Raw genomic sequence first — 22209 nt, 5'->3', positions numbered from 1 at the left:
TGCCAATGGCCTTCGTAATGGAAATGGTCCATGGGGCATCCAGTGTTCATCTACTTCAGAAAAGGTTGGTAAGAATCAAGAATATGGTTCTATAAATAAAATCTGTGTGAGTGACCAGGCAAAATGGCAGTTAGCTGTCACTTATATGAAGATGTGCATTGTATTATTGAAGGAGACACTTGGTCTTTACCAAGCAGACTGTCTTTCGTGTCTCCACATAAAGACTCCACTACCCCTTTTCTACACAATTGTGTTTTGACATGTGAGTTAAAATAGCAGAATCTATTTCTGAATATATACTGTTCTTCATATTAACACCTCACATTTTGGTGATGTTAACATGTGGATAAGAAGTAAGAAGAGCTACCAGTGAAGTGAGTTTGACAACAGACATTCATTTGCCAAACAGCTCTGTTGATTGAAAAGTCAGTTCTTATCAGATCTTTGTTGTGTCCTTTTTGCTGGAATAGCAGATCCAAAGTGGGTGCTCTTCAGTCCTTTCCAGAAATGTCTGCTGGATTGAAAGTTGTCGTACATCAGTCCTGCTGAAATAGATTACGGAAGGTGCACAGCATCCCCTGTGGTAACTGCCTCTTGTTACGCAGCAAAAGATGACGGGGGGAGAGCATCTTCTGACAGCACCAGCTATAAAGATCTCTCTCTGTGTCCTTCATCTCTGTGTGTGTGTGGCTGATATATCTCAGCCCTGATCAAATGTTTCACGATCAGCAAAAGAAGCTATTGAGTTTAGTGGCTATGGTGTATAACATTGCTCTGAAGAAAAAAAAATCATGGTAAAGTATCATATGGCTTATAAAAATAAAAATGAGCTTCTGCATAGTTCAAAGTTGCTAGCCAAAGTTCATTCAGCTGCCTAAACATAAATGACTACTCCATTTTTAAGGAATGTGAGGTATTTGACCTAGCTGCTGCTCCAAAATGCAAAGTTCTTCTGGGACTTCTGTATCCAATTTGTCAGCCCCATACCAATACCTCAGATGCTTTAGGGCAGCTCAGGTGACACCAGATGTTAAGCAATTGAATCCCACCTCATCGTAGATTTTTCTGTGGAACACATTTATCAGTCCGAACTTTATTTAACCTTGAATGAAACAAGCTTTCCAACTTAAGATTATTTTAATAATCAATATTTTGCATGGCAAATATTGCATCTATTAATAGAAAGGTAATGCAGCAATGTTTATGAAATCCATGCACAGATTGATTAATACATTAACATGTTTACAAAAAGCTGATGAAAGAAAGGGAAGATAATAAATGTCTGATGAAAATACTCAGCTGCAACCATCAGTCTGATTATTTCAACTTCATTAGATTATCATTTTTCTTCATATGCTTAGTACACAAATACCCAAATAATTTAAGTGCGAATTTTGTTTCAGATTAATAAAGGAAATATTTAAAATAGCTTAAATGATATTCTTTTCTTGCCTCTTATGAAAGGAAGGAAGGAAGAAAGAAAGGTCATCTGAAAGAACAATTATTTTTTTTCTTTTAGGGAAACTTATAATGTGGTAAAACATTTGAACTTTGAGAGAAAAGAGGGAACTGAAAACTGTTGTGACAAAGAAAAATATTATACACTGTGTGCACTGTCTAGAAAATTAATATCTGCACTCGATGTATTTGTCATTAACAGTGCAGCTCCAGAGGTAGATTTATCTCTTGGCTGGATTTTGCCTAATAAATTCTATTGTGGTAAAAAAGCTTTAGAAAATAACATGTGTATTTGACCTATACTGAGTGTTCTTTTTTATTAGCTAAACAATCTTAAGGCCCTCAAGGTTTGCTTTGCAGCTGTAGGTACCTGTATACTTTTATTCGTGTTCATGGTCTCATTAAAGTCAAGGCATAATTTAGCTTCAGAAAAGCCACTGAAATTGGTGATGTTACACCTTAAATTGTTATGATTGCAGTCTAATATAAACTCACAGAAAACAACAGGGATTATAGCTTTCATTTTCTAATCAAAGACATTTGACACATCTGGTGCTGATTATTATATCAGCAAATATAATTATATTTTCTTAAAGTTAAGTGAAAAACAGTACTAGAATTATAATGCCACAGTCATAAAAATGTACTTTTCCATTTTCTGAATGAAAGTCACCTTGTACTGGATAAGAATAGGAGTAAACTACCAATTGATACTTTAAGTTGTTTCTACTAAAAAGCGACGCATTATGTAAAATCATCTGCTGGGAACTGCATAACACAGTGGCTGCACTTAAAATGTTACTCTTGAACTGAAAGATTTTACTGTTTTAAGAAATATTTCCTCAATTCTCTCAATTTGCCAAGGCCCAAATGTGGAGCAGAATGTGTAATAAAAAATGAAAATGAGAGATATAAACCAATTACAAGCACAAGAAACATAAAACACTGAGAATCATTAGTTTTGTACAAATAACACCATCCTTATTACCTCAGTTTCATGAATCTTTATTTCTGCTGTGAAGAATTGTCTACAGTGAATATTAAGGGACATCAAGTTGGCCAAGACCAGAATAATTTTGAGAATGTACTGAGGGAAGTGATATATGTAGGACATTTTTTCTTAAAGTTGAAAAGAAAAAATAGAGATACAACTGCTTAGACCAGAAAAATAAGGAACTTACTTACGAAGGTATGCCCACTTTAAAAAAAACATCTCTTGTTTTCATCAGAATTGTTCCAAAGACATGACAGTCCAGCCTCCTTTCATGGCTAAATAACTGCTGGGCAGATAATAAAAGACTCCACTATTTGAAGACAAAGCCCAGTCTAAATAATGCACTACCATGTATCAGCCACAAAAAATTATTTGATTTGACAATATCATTTTAAAGATAAAGGTCATTCAGAACTTCTGTGTGTTCCCACATTCTTGACTCTGAAGGGTGAGCACAATGCTACAAATCTGACTAGATTTGACTATCTATTGAGTATCTGACTAGAAAATACAACATTAATGCAATTTAATATAAACCTACCTGGGAAGTTATCAAAGAACCACATTGTGGAGGCTGTGAAATGTATGCCACTCTAATTAGATTTGTCAAATATTGAAGTTTGACTCAAACAGTTTGAAAGTATTGTCAAGCGTCCAGGCTAGAGAGTTACTCAGAGCAGTGAAAGGCAGGTGAGAGCCAGCATCAAGCAGCTGGAGCATGGCTTACATGCAAGCAGGATGCTCAGATCTACTAAAAGGATTGGACCACCAGGCCGGTTTGCTGGTCACTTCCATCCCAATCCAGTGAGCACATGTGCTGTACTGCAGTGACCTACTCATATGGCAGGAGACAGACTTTGCGCATCAACAGTTTGTCCATATTAGGGCAGGACTAATGTATTTCAGTCGAGGCAGAACTGGTAAACATAACTTTGCCAGATTTGAAGAGAGTTTGCTGCCCTGAAGATGTCTCCACAACACAATAATCATTCCAGTTCAGAAATATGTCACTAAAGACCAAAAAAACAATCTGATTGGTATAAAGTTTTCTTTGACTTTGAAATGGTGTTGAAGGAATGGGGAAATGAATTCTTTCTGTAGGAAATGAAGCATGCACTTATCAATAGTTGATCACTCCATTATAGGAAAGGGAAATTATTTTACTCAAGGAAATAAGGTGCTGTTGTCATGAAAATTTGTGGTTTTGATAACCATTTCACTTGTCTAAAAGGAGAGCACCAGACCATGTGCCCTGAGTTACTGTGCCTATTGTGTGAAGTAAATGCGTCCTCATTGGACGTAGTGATGTAAATGTATGAAAGAATAGAAACAGAGAAGAAAATATCTTCAACTTTACAAGCATGAGAGATCCCAATTTGGATGTTCCAAGGTAGGGGTTTATGAAGCCTAAAAAGCTAAGTGAGTAAGGAAATAATGTAGCACAGCTGCACGAACACCTCAAATAACTTGCAGGAAATGTCCTTAATTACCAGTGTTGAAGAGATATAGTTATAACCCAAGGATTTTGTCATTCTTTCATTTGGCTGTAGAAGAATTTTCGTTGTTGGTATTTGTTGCCTTGATTTTAATTGTATAATGGTTTTGTAGCCACAGGACTATTTCTTATGTAGTAGTAATAGCAAAAATAATACCTATTTGAGCTGTCCAAAGTACTTCTGAACAGTTCTTTTTTCTTCTATTCACCCTATGGAGACACATATATACACACATACTTTCATATGCATATATATGTATGGATATAGATATGTATGCCCATACATGCCAACATATACATTTTTTTTTACTGGAACACAGATGTTGCATAAAATTTAGAAAGTGTGTTTGTATTATCATAAATGAAAAAGCTTCAAAGTTGATTGATGCCCAAGATATAGAGAAAATAGCAGAACATGTTGTGAGTAGGCACAATGTATCCTTAATACATATGTTTAGGGAAGCAGTAAATACTGGAACAGCTTGCAATAGCTGTAAGAAAATCTCAGAACTTCAACTCCTAAACTTCCTTCACATGTAGCCTTTCACTGTGGTCTGTACATGCTGTGTTGTAACTTTAACCTCCAATAATATATTTTCTACCTATAACACATAAAGGCTCAATACTGTGTTTCCTGATAGAATTGTTCCTGACTTCTGATTTTACTGTGACTCATAATGTATCTGGTGCTTCTTCAGAGATGCTAATCATATAGTTATGGGACTTATTTCTTCCAGTAAAAACAACTTCTTAATCCCCTCCACAAAATGTAAGGTTTCTGGACCCTCCTGAATGCATTGTCTAAATGTGTGACAGTGACAACCTATTAAGACACCCAAAGGAATACATTCCCTTTTCCACGCATTTTCTTGTCAAAAGGAGTGTGTGTGCATGTGTATTTTCTGACCATTGCAGATTTCAGAAGATCACCATAAGGCATCCATGTATCCCAGAGAGATTTAATGTTGTGATTTGGAGACGTATTCTAGCGACTTCTCTAACATTCATTCAGTTTCTTATCAGAACCTCAACAGTAAACTCTGCCTACTGGAAGGCAGCTTACTTTGCTATGGAAAATCTATCTGCATTTATCTCAGGGCGTGTGTCAATATCTCAGCATGAGATCCACATGTATCTCATCTGTTTGCCCGTGTACCTCAGTGCATGTACCTCTCTTTGTTCTGCAGGCATTATCTATTTAGAAAATAAATATTGGTAGGATTTGCACTAAGGATCAACAAAGTCAATAAGAGGCAGCCCTTAATTTTAATGGTATACTTTATGTTACATATATATAATTGTTATTTATTCACTAATTGTAAACCATTTTCACTTGTTAAACAGCAAAGAATTCTAGAGAAATGCAGTACTACTGATGATGGAGTTTGTTGATGCTTTGATCCTCATGTTGATGTTTAGTCAATGAAGTCTTATAAGCCTTTCATGCACCAAAGACTGCTGTTCATGCTCTTCAGGTTTCTTATGACATCTTACCATTTCACTGATTTACAGAAAATCAGCTCATCAAGCTCTCCATCTGTATGCAGTTGTTAGAATTCAATATTTATTCAGTGTTCGGAGGGAGAATGTAACCCTCTGCACCCTTTTTGGGGGATCTGTATCCTGTATCATCATTATAGATTCCTTACTTGGGCTTATACATATTGGTCTATCAGTAAGAAATACTGACATATAATTCTTAACTTTTTTCTGATGTACATCATGCTCTGAAAGAAAAAGGGCGGTGTCCTTATTTTCCTTTCTTTACATCCTCCTCATCAACATCAAAACACCTTGCCAAAGGAGCTAGAATAGGAAAGAGTATAGAAAAGCTTTTAGTTCTTGATGCCTTAAAGTGAGTGGATTAAGTGAGTTTTCCCTTGCCACCTCATTATCTTCACAACCCCTTTTTGACCCTGGCTGTCAGCTACTTATGATGTGCATAGGTTGTCCTACACTGAAGCCAGTCCTTATCTTCGAACGTAGCATTAGGTTTAATTTTATCAGATGTTTGGGATTTCAGATCTTTCTTTGATCTCTAAAACAACTTTTTTTGAAGAGGTGATAAAACTAATGAATTGCAAATCACCTTTGATAGTTCTGAGATTTTAGTACAGGTATTAGGAAGAATAACACAATACTCCACAGGAAGTTGAAGCTTTTTGAAAACCACTGTAAAGCTTCTTATTAAGAGTAAAGTTCCTAGAGAAGACCTTATTGCCTGGGAAACTAGTACTTATATTCGGTTGCTCTTGGAAATGGTATGAAGAGAGTTATTTCTAACATTACAATGTTTCTATCACGAGTGTACACTTCTGAAGTGCCCTGAGGGCACTTCAGGACCTATTGTCCCTGTCCCCTGCCCCCTGACGCTTCCCAAATCCTGCCCACGGCCCAGGACTCCATCTCAGCCCTCTGGGGATGTGAGTCCCTGCCCCAGTGATGCCACATCAAAGCCAGTCAACAACTCCCTACAGCCCTGCTCTGCCCAGACATGGTCCCCACTGAGCCAGGCCCACCTGTGGGCTCACGTCCCAACGTGGCCTTGGCCTGTCCCCACCTTGAGGGAGGTGCCCAGTGCCCAGGGCTGGGGCTGCCCCAGTGCCTTCTGGCTGCCCCACTCCTGTCTAGGGTGGTGGGATGGGACCTGGCCCTTGTGGCACCCTCAAAATATATTTTCAGTAGCTTTAAAATTTGTCAGTCAGTCAACTTCTTAGATCAACAGCTGAAAAAGCTATGAGAGAAGTATGGAAAAGCAGAGATAACATCTCCAAGGGCAGAGGAGATTGTTTCTTCCATTGTTGTCAGAATGACAAAAACATCTTGAAAAATCAATATTAAAACCTCAGGTTTCTGCAGGGAGGGGACACTGCACAGCACAGAGGGAGTTCTGCAGAGATCTTTTGGAAGGAAATGAGCTGCTCTGTCATACAGCAGGTGGCTTTAGCTCAGGAATCTTTTGGACTTGTTAACACAACTCTTTACTGATCTATTATAGTCTCTCTCCAGAGACTGTTTTGTGACTTATCTTTTATTTACAGTGTTTTCTCCAGGTCATTTGTGCTTTTTCCTCAGTTACTTGAGCATCATCTGTAAAGCTTGGACTGATTGTATTGGTGTTTGTCTTAATTAAACTTAGGATGATCCCAGAGTATTTTTTATTTATTTGTTTATTTTCATTTGGTGACATGGTAATGCCTTTGTGCTTTCATCATTATCTTGAAATAAAATTTAAATTATCAAAGTAGAACACTGAACAGTACCACAGATTTGCCATTTCCTCACTTTGAAGTTCAAGAATTCAACTTTTTTTTTTATTCAGTTTGAATTACACATTACATTTTGTACTAACCCAATGATTCAGTCTACTATATTTATGTTTCCAGTTTTTAATTATGCATGTTCTAGATCAGTCCGAGCATTGTTCAGATTAATCTCTTCCACACAGGAAAAGGATGTTCACCTTGGGAGAACAGGACAGTGTCTATAAATATCTAATGACCTTATATGTTGTTGCTCACACCATAGGACATCACGCTGTTCCTCGGCAATCCTTTAGTCATTGATGTTTTGACTCTGTTCAGTTCAGAGGTGCAAACAATATCTCTTCAAAAGCTCTGATTTGTCTTGCAAGAGCAAAAACAAAAGAGATAGAGAGCTCTACAGCTGATACTACTTCAGGGAAGACAGGAAACTCAGACTGACGGGGAGCACTGGCCCCTCTGGGAAGACAGCCCTCTCTACAGCCTGTCCAACAGTCAACATCTTTTCCCCCTGACTGCAAAGGGGTCATGGTCACAGTAGTGAACAGTATCTATTTCATTTGCTGGTTCCTCCCATGCGTGCCACGTTTCTTAAAGACAAACAGGTCAGGTGGACTGCTGTAGGCAGAGGTACAAATTGCTTCTCCCATGCGAGCAACCAGGTATGCAAAAGGAAAAGAATATTCCAGGGATGGTCTAGAAGAGATTAACTCCTTTTACCAAGGGACCAGAGGGATTTTGTGGGGTTTGGTGCCACAAAGAAAATTATTAAGTAGACTGAAATTGCTCCTGGAAGGAAAGAAGACATGTCTTCACTGACACAGTGAATTGGTTATAAAACATTCTTATTTCTATTTTATGTGACATAGTCATTTTGGAATTTCTCTGTTTAAAAAGTGAAATGTTCTATTTATATTTCAAGCAGTCTATTCTTTTTTTAAGTTTAAAGGCCTCTTGCTCTTTTGGAGTGGGTTGGGGTTTTTTGGTATGAAAAGACCTAGAAATATCTACCTCAAAGCTTTGACTGACTAAAGATCCTGTCAAAGTTACTAAGGCAGAAAAGGAGCTGTGACCCCAGTGCAAGACTACTGGGAATGAACATGGCCTCTTTTTGCCCTTTTTTTTTTAAATGGTAGTGGCACAGAAGGGGACAGCTTCTTCCACTGGATCAGAACCAAAGGATAGATGCTACACACTTCTTGACATTTCCAGAGCACAAAGAACCTTTTAAAAAAATCCCATTTTGCACCATTTCTTTTTTCTGCCTTTTCTATTTCTTCCTTGTTTTCTCCTAATATTGCCCACCAGCCTCATCCTTCAGAAGTCTATGCATAGATCACCTCTTTCTTAGGTATATGAATAGCTACTCAGTTAGCAGCTTCTGCCTCTCATGAGCCTAGTGGGCCAGTGGGCTATTTCTTCTTATATACCTGCATTTTATACTCTTGGGAAAACTAGATCTTAGGAATGTTTGAAGTTAGTTATCCCTATTGACCATCCCTTCACAAGTGAGAGTCGGACTGCTCACTTTCACTAGTGCCTGCTTCTTCCTCCTGGCTGGGTGTTTGTACCTTTTGCTTGTCTGGATCCTTGGGAGTGGTAGATTTTGAGAGGTAGAAATTTTGGAGAATGAAGAAGGATAACAGACCTTCCAGGAGATATCCTAGAGTGTTCCTAGACTGAAAGGGTTGCCACTGGAGTTTGAGATTTACAGAAACCTGATGTGTTAGAGGTACCTGCAGTAAGTCTGATTGAAGGACTCATTTTCAGGTGTCTGGAGGCAATTATCAGAAATGAAGGGTGAGTGTGATGGGAGATGATTGCAGTCTCTTGTGATGAAAAGAGTGAAAATGGTTTTCAGTTAGCATTCAAGAATGCAGAAGAGGCACATAGGGGAGTGTGTATGTACAGGAGGAAAGGTGGGACACTCCGTTTGCTGAACCCAGGCAGTTTTGAATAGTGGTTGCAAAAGCAGAGGAATTAGCTGTTGGAGAATTTGTTCTGGTTGAGGCATGAGCTGAAGCTGAGCTAGTACATGACTTTGGTGCTGGGAAATGGCCCTGGAAACTTGTCAAGTGTATTGATGAATCCTGCATTAGTGTTACGGATGGCCATCAAATTCATGAGATAGACCTGTCACCTGACACTTATGTACAGTGACCTGTTAGCTATCCACAGTCTTCTAGAAATTCTGTCTTTTCAGGTGAATTAATGTCTGGTCCAGCTCTTGACTTACTGCTCTACGGGGAAAATGATTACCATATCTGTTCAGACTACCTTCATGAATTTGCACATGGTCTGGTTTGTGTGAACTGGATGCCCATGCATAGAGAGCAGTTGGTGGGTCTTCAAGAGATATGTTTATATGTTTTGCGTGGTTTCTCTACCACAAAGACACACAAAACTAATAGTACTGCAAAGTTTTGTCTTTGTGCCGGTAGTTCTTGCTGCTGGCTTCATCCATAACATCCAGGAAGCGAAGCATTTTCAGAGGAATGTGGTTTCTAGGACAAGGTAGCTTCTGCATAAGCATGCCCCTGCATATCTACCTATGAATAGCCATATACTTGACTGGTCACATGCCCCAGTGACTAAGGCAGGCACTCAAGACACCAGTCATGAGTTTTCTCTCCTTTGCATATGTTCGCGGCTCATCCCTGATCGTTAGCCTATGTTCCAGCTTTCTCCTGCATCTCCATAGTGGCTAGCTCTCAATTCTAATGTCCCTGTCCCCCATCCCGATCATCTAGCCTCATCTTAACACCTGTTGTAATCTTAGTAGCTATTGGAGAACAAACTGGAAACTCCATATCTCTCTCAAGGACAAGGACAAGCGACAAGGGACTGAAAGCTTTTGTACAGACACGTGAGTGCTACCCTGTGCATTACAGACCTGCCTCTAGGTTCAGCCATGTTGCTACAGGCTTTCTACACTCTCATTTAGGACAGCTGGCTCTTGGTGGTCATGGTATTTTTCTAGTCTCACCAAGACAAGAGACTGAGATTATGACCAATGCATCACATGTACCTCATTAGAAGCTCAAAGGACCAACGTACATTATTGTCAGCAGAGAAAGCTGCTTATGACTACCAAAATGTAAAAGTGCCAAAACTCTCTCCAGCTCCTATTGAACTAATTCTGTGGTTTAGATTTATCAGGAATGGCTTATCTGCAAGCACAGTCTGTACCTACTGATTTTACCCACTCAGCCAGAGGTAATTATATTTAGCGGAAAGAATAGTGTTTGGAACAGCACTCTTTACAAGTGCTTTATTTTCATACATTTCAGCTCTCTGATCTTATTGTTTAGTCCTTGAAATCAAACAATGAGAAGCTTGAGAGGCCAAGTCAAAACAAATAGGTGATGACGGAATATTAGTCTCTGTCAGTGTACACAGGTGGGATGGGAAATCAGAAAACTGAGAACTTTCAAAGACAAGTGAAGTTTATGGAATAAAGGGCACTTTCAGAGTTTACTGTTACCATCTTTAGAAAGTTTTGTCAATTGGATTTATTAACAGCTTGGAAATGAGAGGAAAAACAAAATTATTATATTTTCCTATTTTATAACCAATGAATCTGTTAGGCATAAATGAGTTCCTATGCAAAGGGCTGCATAGTTTAGCCTTTTGCTGACATTTCTGGGACACATCATTTTACACTCTTCTGTCTTTCCATCTATTCAGTTACTTATCCACTATTTTGCTTAGTTTTGCCAAATATATCTTGCAGTTATTCCATAATGACTGATGTAATGATTTATATATCTATATCTATACAGATAGAGATCTGTCTCTTGCCTTTAAAAGGATGATTTGGAGAAAGAAGCCAATCTCTTGTCTAGCCAGTTGTCAATTTATTTTGTTAATTTTTTTTTTATTCAAACCCCATTCATATTGCACTGATCTGAATCTGAATTTCTGTTGGAGTTCACTACTTTACCCAGAGAGGTGAAATTGTGACTCCTCAAACATGAGACAGCACTTTAAAATATTGAAGAACTAACTGCTTGGTTCTCAACATAAAACTTCAGCACTCATTTAGGGATGATAAAAACCACATCTGAATTTATTTTAGATAGAGACTTGTGTTTATATTTGCTTCCTTACAAAATGGGTGAAGTATTTGAAATCTGTCAGCTGATGATGCTTGAATATGACTGTGTGTTATGCATCAAAATGCCAAATATGCAGTGCACATACAATTTTCTGATAGTCTGTAAAAAAGCGTCATTCTTTTGGTGAACTTAAAAACTTGCATTGCAAAAATACATTGCCATTGAAGTGACATTCAGGTCTCTCACACAACTTCAAAGACAAGTCTAACTGGAGGATATATTTGACTGTACAGTAAGGAAGAACAGATATGGTAAAATAAACAAGACTTGTCGCATTACATTTTCCACAAATAAATCACAATAATGAAGGCTTGTCTTTCCTGTGCTCACATACAGGAAAAAGTTCACTTGGAGAGGTAGCCATCAACAGTGAATACCTAAATAAATTTAAAAATGCATAAACATTTTCTTTTTGATCTGTGTAAGATCAAGGAGGATTTTCCATATCCGCTGTAGCTACTTTCACTGTTAATAAAGCTCTCTCTGACTCACTGTTGTGGTGGAAAGAGTAAATGTTCAGGACATGATTTCAGCTAATAGGCATAGAAAATGTTCTGTTTCTCTGGTAAAACAGAGCTGGATGATGCTACTCATTTTGTACTTATGCAGCAGTAGGTAAGCTCCACAAGAGTTGGTAAGATCTCTCTGCTCTAGGCTGACAGATAAGAGTTTTACAGTCACGTGTTTTCCCCTGTGTTTAAAACATAGTCTGCAGTAAGACATTAATATGACTTGCATTGGTTCCTTCTATTATTTTTTTTTTAATTGCAAAACCGGTTGTGTTTTCTTTGAAAAGCTAAGTTTCAGGGTACAATTTAGCCACATATGCACTGCAGTTAACCTAATTCTACTCTCCCCCACACCAGTGTTAAACCATTGCAAAAAAAAAAGGTGCCCATGTTTTACGTGGTTCTTCTTAGATGATGTTCCTGTTCATGAAGATCAGTGCATGTAATATCAGTTAATAAATCAAAGACGTCTGACCAAATGGATTCCATGAGATAACCTTACTCCTTATTTTCTGCAAGACACAACATAAGCATGCTTCTAGTTTTTGACAAACACCTCTAAATTCAGCTGAGATAGGGACATGCCACAGGATGTACTCTGTAAGTGGATTAATCCTGCAAAATTAATCTAATTTTCTGTAGATGTTTCCCTGTGGTCATGCACCAATACCAACAGAAGTAGATGGCCCTCACCTTCCAGCCACGAACACAGCCCAAGGACGTGGTAGTCAAAGTTAAGGGAGACATTCTGGGCTAGAGATATAATGGTTTCAGGGAAATTAAAACCACTGTTGCCCACATGAGTAAATACATTTGCATCAGCTGCTTTTCTGGACTTTTTCTCTCAGAAATCTGTTTTGATCTTTAAAAAATGTCCTACTTTGGATTCTTTTGTTGTAGTCATTTCCTCATTTTGGCCTAATAAGGATGAGAATAAAAAGTGTGTTTAATTTTTACAGATTGACAAAACAAAGTTCAGTGACACAGTCCAGAAGAGCTGCATATGTCTGAAGTTGCCAAGCCCACCATCTTGTGTTTTTCTTTGTTTTTCCTTTTTTTTTTTTTTTTTTTTTTTAATTTTGAGGTGGAATATGCACCTTGTGTGTTGTTTAAATGGAAGAAGACAGAGATGAATTATTTACTTAATAGAAAGCATCAGTTCTTGAGTACTCAGGTATCATATGGTCTACATTACTCTGTAGTAATACAGCTCTGGAAACAACAGAACATGCAGATATTTTCTCATTTTTGTTGCTGCGTATCTATAGTAATGGTTAGCATCCTGGATGGTGGTTTTAAAATAGGCATCTTTGCAGCATGTAGAGATTCTGGTTTATTCAATATTTGAAGAAGTGACTTTAAATCCAAATGGAAGCCATCAACTTTATTAAGAGAGATGAAGAAAGAAAGATCTGTATACAACAGTGCATCAATATACAAGTCACAGATCTGTAATCCCCAAGAGGAAGGTCATTATAGTTAGCAGCAAAAAGAGTACTAAGTTAGATCTGAGCAGATGTGTGAAAGTCGCATAAGTTTTAGAGCTATTCTGTATGTTGTTGGGCACAGCAACAGCACTCTGCCACTGCTGCTGATACAGTATCTCGGCAACAACACATTGCTTTCCTTAGTTTCCAAGTACATTTATGGGAGAGCCCTGAAAGTCCCATGACTGCTAATATGGTGTCTCTGTAGAGATAACAATTTTCTCATATTTACAGAAGAGATCCACTTATGTTTCCCCAGTGATACCTACCCAGTATGGTGAACTATTAGATCAGCTACTCCTTTTAGCTAACGTACTGCAACCTGTGCTGAACCAGTAACGAGATAACTGGTGGAACAGACAAAGTTACTTGGAGAAGAAAGTAAAGAGAAGAACCGTTTCACAGCAAGGGAAAGGACCTGTATACAGCAGCAGACAGAAATGAAGAGACAACAGCAGCAGCTGAACTGTTCATTATTATAGTACTTCATACCAGTACTGTGGAAAATAGAAAGTCATGGAAGAATAGAACAGAAATAATTATAATCATCCAAAAGATACAGAAACTCAGCCATTGCACTACCAGAAAACAGAATTGAGAGGATTTTTTATTAAATTACCTTTTGTTATTAATCCTGTACTGATGGAGGCTGGTAATATACCAGTTAAAGTATTTGCTGTGGAGAACATATAGAAAGCGTGAAATTATTTAAGTAAAATTTCACTTAAATATTAAGCTTTTTAAAAGATGAGTCAAATATACAGCTAATGCCATTATATGAAAAGCATATATTAGAATAATTAAATTAATGCTTGGTTGAAACCAGTTACAGTAAGGACAGGTATTCCACATTGAAAGAATAGTTAACATCACACTTGCTAAAAGCCTAAGGTTACCGTATGTGGGAAAATTATCTCCACTTAGTTACTGGATTTAGTTGTTATGTATCACAGTTTATGTAAGCAATATAGCCTCTTAGTGTTAGGCCAACAACAGATGTATGATGATTTATATCACTGTTGAAGCCAGCATCTTTTATGACCATATAGTGATTTCAATCCCATTTTCAATTAGAAGATTTCTGAAGATCGTGCTTTTCCTTTCTCTTGCTTGAGGGAGAAAGAGAGAGAAAATCACAAAACTAAAGGTGACCTTCTGAAGAGAGAATGAATTTGAAATTTTTTCTTTTTAATCCATAGTGGAGTGAAAACAAAACTTGAAACCTCAACAGTGGTGCAAATTGAAACCTTCTTTGGCTGGATTTTGTGATAATCGAACTGTAGCAGGGTACACGTGCTACAGCTTTAGAAACAAGTGATGAAAACACTTCAGTATTTAGAAACTTCAAGATTTTTATTAAATCCCAGGTGCCACTTCAATAACATGAAGGAATACTACATTAGATTAATGGGGAAGAGGAAGCAGAGATATGGTAAAATGAAAAAAATTAAATTTCTACGTGAAATATAATTGTTCTTTTGGAATGTATAGATGACAGAACAGACTAAGCCAAGGGATGCATTCATTCTCAGCTCCAGTTCTTCTTTAAACATAGAATGTAGTGCCATCTCTCTACAATGTTTATGATAAAGGGAAATAGTCTAATGATTAATAATCCTATTATAAATCTCATTCACTCTTATTCATGGTTATGTATCCTTTTGGTGACTGTCTGTATGATTCAATATTTCACTTCCTTCCCTGGTACGTACTTCAGGAAATATATAGTTAGGAATGGTTCCTCTTTCAACTTTCCTCTGGCTAATTTAAACAATCCAAACCCTCTGGTCTCTTCCTGCAAGAGTCAATGAATAATGCATATACTTTTTAAGAGTTTTTTACATGTAAGTGTTTTTTTTATACATACAGGGTCCTATAGAAATAATAAGTAGAGGTGTTTGAGCTCTATTTAGGTTTGCAGGTTGTAATGAGTTAATGTTAATCTTTTGTGCTTTGGAATATGAAAAAAATGTTCTGTTTGTGTTCTCTTTTGACTTTTTTTAAAAAAGCGTTCTTTTTTGGAGGGGTTCAATATACCTTTCCCTTTAAATTCAGGCAACGTTATAAGGCAAATAAACAAAATGAACCTTTTAAAAGGATTGAAATTCAAACAAACGCACGTGGATGATTTCTATTGGAGCAGAGGAAAGCAGTCCACTGTGCACGAGTTACCCAGCTATTGAAGAAGGTCTTTTGCTAGTATTTGGATATATTATGACTTACAAATTGTTTGTTTCTTTTCTTTTCAAATGGATGTAATAAAAATTATCCTTGAATTTTGCCCGGGGCTTTCATATTCCTGGCACAGGGTTTGTCCAGCTTGAGCTGTAATAAAAAGGAAAGCCTACTGGTATTTTTCTTGCAACTGAAGACCAATTGCTAATTACCAAAGATTACACTATCATCTGCCTTAATTGCCATATTGATTTTTTGAAAGGTAGTTAATAAGAAATATAAATGTATAGGTTATCTAAATAAGTGTTTACACTCCCAAACCAGCAATTCCCAGATGCTGATGTCTAATAATTGCAAACATTAATCTAGATTGTCTGTGAAATCACCACAGTAATAAGATTAATTTTAAATGTCTCAGAAAAGATGGAGGCAATGCAACAGTAAACTCAAAATGACTCTTATTCCTAATATTTGAAAGCATTTTTATTTTTAGTTCTGCAAATGTTACTGACTATTTTTAAAGATGCACACTGGATTAGAAACATCTAATACTTGCTAGAAGTAGGACAACACCTGTGTTCTTCCATAGAATTTGATTTGTTTATTATCTGCGGTGTAGGGTAGCTCAGCCTAACCATCCCAATCTGCTTTCAGATATGGAATTAAGATGAAAACATTTTTAAGTCCTTAATCTACTTTGATTATAGAGGAATATTCATGGTTTGGAAGTAGCATTTATCTTCTAACATGTCAATAGGGAAGTACTTATGTTGGAAAGTGATCCCTTTGAATTCCTGTTAGAAGGGGAGGTAATCCTCAAGGCCCTAATTTAAAATAGAGTATCACTAAACTAAATGTTGCACAAAATATTTAGTCACAAATGGCACTGTCCCAGGGAACTGTCACTTTATGGTGCCTGTTATATATTTTTATCCTTTGAAAAAATTTCTGTCTCTACAGGGTCTGAATGCTTCCAATGGGTGTTCAATAAAATGGTAAATAGCAATAAGAAGTGTATGATAGAAACCCACTATTTCAGTATTATTTAATTCAGGTCACTCAGCTGAACTTTAAACTGCCATTGGCTCCATTGCTGTTGCAAGACTACTTATCAGGTAAAATTGAAAATGTATTTTAAGTTATACTTGACTTTTTCTTTTGTCTCATTCTAAAACCACTATTTTTCAGTAACCTCCCCCTTCAGTACTATATAAGAAAAAAACTCAAACCATTAGTAACCATCATATAGGAATAACACAAATTAAATTAGTCTAAAAAAAGGGTACAACCATGAAAGATTTGAATTAATGTGCTTTTAACACTATATTTTTTTGCTTTGGAGACAGAAAGTTTCATTTTCTTAGCCTTTTTTATATTACTGTGTAAGGCTGAGTATATCTCTATTCTCTTAGTGATTTTATTGTAATTTTTTTTAGTATGGATTTAAAGAACTGCCCGGGCACTTTGAGCCTGTATATACAAAAGGACAGATAAGCATAAAAAAATTAAGTAAGACTCCATTTTTTTCAAGTAACCCATTACTGAAAGATAGGTTTTCTGACCATATACCGTGGAAGTGTTAATATAAGCAACATGCAGAAAATAAAGAAAATATTTGCATATCCCTTGGTAACTAACACCAGTCAGAATGTAGTCTCTTGCCAACAATGTGTCAAGAAGTTCTGATGCTCATTAAATCATATAAACAACAGAGTAGGTTGGGAAATATTTTTCTTGCATGGTAGAATCAAACAAAAGGGAAAAAGTTTTTTGGTGCAAAGATTTCAAACAGCTCTGCAAGTACTTGGATTTTTGTGTGTCATTATAGTATTCCACTGGGAGCTATAGTTTGTGTATCTTGCTCAATTCTTTCCTATAGGCCTGGGTTTCCATGAGTATATTTTCTATGCTATACCACAGTACCTCTCTCTGTGAAAGCAAGCAATAATTTCAAAAGCCACAGTGAGTCGTGAAAAATAATGATTCAGTGCAGAGAAAAGATGGCAATACGGTCTGTGTGGTTCCCATAAAGTAAGTAAATGAGCGCTAGAGAATATCTGCAGGTTTACAATTTCAAGATAATGTCGAAGTTTTCCACGTAAAGAAGACAGTGACCCACATCAGCAAAAGAAATTGTTAGAAAGCCAGCTTTTGTGTGGAGGAACAAAACACCAAGCCAAACCGGAGAAATCCAGAGAGGATTCATGAAAAACTTCAACCAGTCCTAGAAACCAAAGAGAACACTTGACCATTAACTGGTTTCTGGGAATAAAAACAGTTCGTTGTCTCAGTTCTATGTTAAGCAGTTTAATTTAATATGGCATAAAAATATCAATCAGGACACTTACAGGAAGCGTACCCTAAGTTTTGATTGCTGCACTAAGAAAGAAGGTGCTGTGTTTCTGTAGCACCCAGAGCGACATTGGAGGGACTGGGGGGAAGCTGCCCATCCCAGTCATTCGGGTGGACAGGTATAAGGAGTTACAGTAAGAAAGTAAATCAAGACAAAGCAGAGACTTCTGTTTTATTGTCTATATGTGATTTCATTCTCACCTATCCTTAGGTAAGATTCCTTTGCTATAAGATTTATGAAACAGATACAAATAAAACCTTCTGCATGCACGTGAGTTATAGTACAACATAAAGGTAAAGACTCTACTAGCAGCTTCTAGCACTTCAAAGTTAAATTAAGAAACTTCTTTCTACCGTAGCAGCACATTCAGTAGATGGCCTACTACAAAAACTCAAAACACTAAAGGGAATTCTTCTTACTTATACTCGCAAAAAGCTGTCAATTTGGGCCATAGCTAATAAAAACAAAAATCACAACCTAATTGCCCAGCTGTCAGACTTACTGTGTCAGTGAACAATGTGCTTTCCAGTGTAAAAAAAAAAAGTATGTTTAGAATATACCTATTTAAAAACCAAACAGTTCTCTTTTTGTGTGTTGATCAAAATAACATAGTGACATAACACCAAATCTGTAAGGATTTGGAATTTCTGTTTTCTAGTAATTCTAAATTAGCTCCCCCTCTTGTGGGAGTGGAAAGTGTCTCTTGTGAGAAACAAATCTCTCCCACCTCCTGCAGAAGTAAAAAGAGCTCATCTTCCCATGAGAGATGACCAGCTTCTTTTAGTGCCACATTTTAGCTTGGAGTCTTACCTGAAACACGTCTTGAACCTGCTATCACTGAAGGCAGTGTCATTTTTTTTAAATAGCCTTAAAGAAAAACAGATTCTTCTACTGAATTGCCAATTCCCATGCTTTTCATACAGCAGGCAGGTTGTAGCTCTGTCTCAGTTCCCTTTTCTTTTTTGCTTAACGACTAGTGTGCTTTTTACTTTTTAGAAAATTGATCTTAGTCCAATCAAGTATGAGAGCAGAACAGCTTCTCTGTGCAATCCATAAACACTACTTTAAGGGAAAGGGTAAATAATATCTTGCCTGGCCTTCATACTCCATGATCAGTGATAGAAAGAACTTCATTTTCAGGCTCCTTAAAGCAAGAAACGTCGCTCCCTCTTCATGGAGCATGAGTCAAGGTTTGGTGAATATACTCATCATCACTTTGGACTGTCGGTGATCAGCTGGCCAAGGAGCACTCTGGGTGTACCACAGAGGAACGTCAAACATGTTGAAGATGGTAGGTGATGTAAGATATAGCAATAAAATTCACAGGGAAAATGACAAGCATGTAACTACCATATTCAATATATTGGAAAAGGATCCACAGGTATGACGAACTAACTCTTGCCTACCAAAAAGTGGGTTTCTACCTGTTGTGCTTCTTCATTTGCCTTTAAATGCCTGAAGCAAACAAACCCTTTTCTAAAATCTGTTTGAACAGTCTATGTAAAACAATGACAACCATAACAAATAACTGAAATTTAAACAATGGAAGAGTATATGTTCCTGTTTGTCTGCCTGTCTTTATGCAAAGTGTATTTTTGTGTCAACAGCTTATGTACACAGAAAAGAAAAAGTAAGCTGTATTTATCTGGCTTGGCTGGACAGGAGTGTATAAAATTTTAAATCAGGCTGTTTGTAACTCATTCTGCCATGTGTGTTTTTTAGAACAGGAAATAACTCTTATTGGTAAGCCAAGAAAAGGTTTTTTTGTCTTGACTCTTATTTTGCTTTTGTTCTATGTTAAAAGTAGATTCTGGGGAGCGTTCTACACCACATATCAAGAATTAGACAACCAACTGCTGTTATCGAGAAAGAGAGGTGATTAGCTTATCCCCTTGTGTGAAAGGCTGATAATACGACTTTAAGCAGGACTTAAAGTAGCTTTAAAAACTCACTGCACTTATGAAAGGCAATAAAGCACTTACTGTGGGCAGCAGCTCAGAAAGATACTGCTTTCCCAGTAATAACGGAATTCTTGAATGATATCTGTGTAATTCTTGGATGGTATCTGGTAGAAGGTAAGAAAGATGTTGGAGGTTGGAACTTCATGTTCTCTTCCAGCTAGAGGTGTTGAGAAGCTGCAATAGCTCTTCACATGAAGTTATGTAGAAAAGCAGAATTAAATCCACATAGAAACTACAGTTGGGAAGAAGCAATGGCTAACTTAAATAGCTGTTTAGATTCTCTCTCATTTGTTTTTTAGCAATGTAAATGTCTGGCACATATTCCATCATATTTGTAGATAGCTTGATCCTTCATACTGTGCTTGTATTGCTATTAACAGCAATAGCAGCAATTATTGCAGTAATAATTACCTTATTATCACATTACACTGATAGTTACGTCAGTCAGAGAAAACTGTTTTACGTGTCACAATAACAACATGCAGTGTTACCGGCTTGGGGAAGAGTGACTGGAGAGCTGCCTGGCAGAAGAGGACCTAGGGCTGTTGGTCGACTGCTGGCTGAATATGAGCCCGCAGTGTGCCCAGGTGGCCAAGGTGGCCAACAGCATCCTGGCCTGTATCAGAAATAGTGTTGAGTAGGACTAGGGAGGTAATTGCCCCTCTGCACTCCTCACTGTTGAGGCCCCACCTCAAGTACTGTGTCCACTTTTGGACCCCTCACTACAAGAAAGACATTGAGGTTCTGTAATGTGTCCAGAGAAGGGCAACAAAGCTGTTGAGGGGTCTGGAGAACATGTTTTATGGGGAGTGGCTGCGGGAGCTGGTTCAGCCTGTAGAAAAGGAGGCAGAGGGGAGACCTTATCACTCTCTACAACTACCTGAAAGGAGGCCATAGCGAGGTGGGGGTCGGTCTCTTCTCCCAAGTAACAGGCGATAGGACAAGAGGAAATGGCCTCATGTTGCACCAGGGGAGGTTTAGATCACATATTAGGAAAAAAATTTACACTGAAAGGGTTATTAAGCATTGGAACAGGCTGCTCAGGGAAAAGGTTGAGTCACCATCCCTGGAGGTATTTAGAAGACAGGTAGACGTAGTGCTTAGCAATATGGTTTAGTGATGTTTTTTGTCATTGTTGATGGTTGACCTAGATGATCTGAAACGTCCCTTCCAACATAGGCAATTCTATGATTCTGTGGAACAACTCATGCTCTGTCTTGGAACCTGTATGACTTGCTTAGCGTGGATGTCTGACATTAATATAAGTAAGGCTAGTTAAAAGGAATCTTATCTTTATGGACTACAGTCCTGTTGTGGTAGGTTTTCTCTATACATCTTGTATGTAAATAGAAACAAACCCACTGTTTCTAATGCAGCCCACTATCCCCTGCAAATATTGCTGATTGATTATTGGTGCATGCTTAAATATTACTGTCTGTTACAAATTTTGCCACACAATGTCAAAAAAATCATAGTTTTTGAACGTTTGTTTTCATCCATCTGTTTGTCTCTTTGGAATATTTGTCTCCAAATATTCTAAATCTTAAAGATGCAGTTTGTTTTCCCTTCAAAAACATGTCAGGAATTACAGCCAGAACACATAAATGTCCATACTGTACCATTAGGAAGCTGAGTGCAAAGTGTAGTATTTCTGACCAAAGGCATCCTACACTTCTGTGAATGAAAAGCAGAGCCTTGTTGACAAAGCCTTAGCTTTTCAGTATGGGTGACAGCACTGGCACATGTTCTAGACTCGTGCTGGGTAAGGAGCATGGACTGTCACTGCTATGTTTTTTTGTTCAAAAGCCTTTACCCGACATTCTCAGCCTTGCGTAGTACCTTTGTTGAGTGTTTTGTTGTTTGAATCTATCCCTGACAGTTTGTGAGTAAAGGTGGCTTGTAGAGCTTCTTAATGGGTCTAGCCACTAGAATTATCTTCTATCCTAGGGGTAGAGCAGTGCTCAGTGACTTCAGTGACAGATCTGAGACACTGAGAGGAGTACAGAGGGTCAGAAAATCCTGAGACGAACATTAAATAGTCTCAACAGAGTAACAAAAAAATATCTCACACACTATGAACAAAAAAGACCTTTTAAAAACTAAAGTATCAAAGTGAAAACTGTAATCAATAGCAACTCAGAACACTTTGTAATTAATCATCTTTTCCAGTGCTCTGTACTGTGATATAGTCATGGGTCCTATTAAAACATTATTAAAACGGTTTAGAAACTGAACCAACAGCAGTTGATAAAGTTTATTTTTAAAACATGGATTCCAGAATTACTGACTAGAAAAGTTTTCTAAATTAAAGTCACTCATAAGCTATGTAAATGATAATATGAAAAACAGTAGATGTATATTTTATCCTACATTTTTTTGCTGATTCCAAGATAGTA

Source organism: Larus michahellis, chromosome 2 (genome assembly GCF_964199755.1).
Source record: "Larus michahellis chromosome 2, bLarMic1.1, whole genome shotgun sequence".
NCBI lineage: Eukaryota > Metazoa > Chordata > Aves > Charadriiformes > Laridae > Larus > Larus michahellis.
Note: the sequence above shows the minus strand (reverse complement) of the source record.